Here is a 2291-nt window from a genome sequence, read left to right on the forward strand (position 1 = left end):
TTTTACAATTTTGATAATATTGTACTGTACAACAGTGGCATGAATTCATTGCAATATACACCTATGGATACATAAAACTGGGCAATAACACAAATGCACAATATAATTGATTACCTTATGATTAGAATATTACTTTTATTAGGTACTTTAGTATTGGGTGCAGTAGTTTAGTGGATTTAAAAAGTAACTAATTTAAAATTAATAAACCAAGTTAATTTACTTAGTCAACTCGATGCTAAAATCACTCAACTAAAAATAAAGCGCTTTGTCCATGTGCTCCTGTGGCGCAATCGGTCTGTGCGCGGTACTTATAAGACAGTATCTGTTGAGCAATCCTGAGGTTGTGAATTCAAGCCTCACCTGGAGCAAATGTAATTTTTTTTCTAATGTCATCAGTTAATGATTATCATCTGCTACCTGAACATCCTGATATGAAGGCAGAAAATAAAACTCAAACATGACTGTTTTTAAGGTACCAGTACACACAGCTGCTTTGGTTCATATGCACTGTAAACATTACTTTAGTTAGTCAACAAAATGGAATGCAAAAGACTACCTCTTTATTGGTAAAAGAGTTGCATCAATCTGTTTTGCTGCAATGTAACATGAGGGTCCACACTATTAGGTCTGGATAGTACAATCACATTTCATGCTGGGATTTGTAAAGCATAGAACACAAAAAAACGGCTTTCCTATATCGCAACAATTAATGATTATACTAATGAAAAAATCAGTTTCACTCAAAGATGTTACTAAGCCCCAGTGGCCTAATGGATAAGGCACTGGCCTCCTAAGCCAGGGATTGTGGGTTCAAGTCCCATCTGGGGTGATAGGCTTTATTTCATTAAAATAATTTTGGAGATGTTCCTTTCATTCTTGCTTCATACTGCACAAATGGCTCCACAAGAAACTTTTATCTGCTTATCAATCCGGAACTGTTCAGCTTGCAAAATTATGGCCCAGTATCTAAAAGCAGACATTTATCCTAATGACATTGTGGATTAGTTTTCTGAAAAGTGTTCTATCACCTGGGACAGTGGCTTCAAGTCCCATCTAGGATGCATGTTCCTTTGTTGCTCATTCTCATTCTAGAAGTTATGCTTTTTTTCAATTCAGGTGACTGTCTTAATGGTATTGCAGAAAATCCATATATACCAAAACATACCTATTAAGTTTTAATTGCAATTTAATATCAGAGTGGCTACAAAATAACAATTTCTATTGCAATTGCTGATGGGTTTCTTGAAGTCCTTTCATCCATGTCATCAAAAGAGTAATTTTCTGCCTTTTATATTTCTTTGGACACTGACTTTACTGACAATTTAGGTGCTTCAGACCAAAAAAACAATGTTTACCTTTAAATATAGAGCACAAGTGAGATTTAACTTATTTTTATTTAAAGATACTGCATTTTTTGGTATTATAGTGTATATTTTCCCTATGCAACATTAAAGTTACATATATCTATACCAAATATTGTTTAAGATAAATAAACAGGAATTATTTTACAATTTTGATAATATTGTACTGTTCAACAATGGCATGAATTCATTGCAATATACACCTATGGATACATAAAACTGGGCAATAACACAAATGCACAATATAATTGATTACCTTATGATTAGAATATTACTTTTATTAGGAACTTTAGTATTGGGTGCTGTAGTTTAGTGGATTTAAAAAGTAACTAATTTAAAATTAATGAACCAAGTTAATTTACTTAGTCAACTCAATGCTAAAATCACTCAACTAAAAATAAAGCGCTTTGTCCATGTGCTCCTGTGGCGCAATCGGTCTGTGCGCGGTACTTATAAGACAGTATCTGTTGAACAATCCTGAGGTTGTGAATTCAAGCCTCACCTGGAGCAAATGTAATTTTTTTTCTAATGTCATCAGTTAATGATTATCATCTGCTTCCTGAACATCCTGATATGAAGGCAGAAAAAAAACACAAACATGACTGTTTTTAAGTACCAGTACACACAGCTGCTTTGGTTCATATGCACTGTAAAAATTACTTTAGTTAGTCAACAAAATGGAATGCAAAAGACTACCTCTTTATTGGTAAAAGAGTTGCATCAATCTGTTTTGCTGCAATGTAACATGAGGGTCCACACTATTAGGTCTGGATAGTACAATCACATTTCATGCTGGGATTTGTAAAGCAAAGAACACAAATAAATGGCTTTCCTATATCGCAACAATTAATGATTATACTAATGAAAAAATCAGTTTCACTCAAAGATGTTACTAAGCCCCAGTGGCCTAATGGATTGTGGGTTCAAGTC

General features: G+C 33.7%; 1 non-coding gene across 1 annotated transcript; it reads left to right on the forward strand.

The window, feature by feature from the left end:
* Positions 1-756: 756 nt before the first annotated feature.
* On the forward strand, positions 757-829 carry TRNAR-CCU (transfer RNA arginine (anticodon CCU)). Its single transcript has one exon. It is a non-coding gene; the product is annotated as a tRNA-Arg (tRNA).
* Positions 830-2291: the final 1462 nt, after the last annotated feature.

The sequence above is a fragment of the Taudactylus pleione genome, unplaced genomic scaffold (assembly GCF_031769625.1).
Source record: "Taudactylus pleione unplaced genomic scaffold, aTauple2 ptg000473l, whole genome shotgun sequence".
Classification (NCBI taxonomy): domain Eukaryota; kingdom Metazoa; phylum Chordata; class Amphibia; order Anura; family Myobatrachidae; genus Taudactylus; species Taudactylus pleione.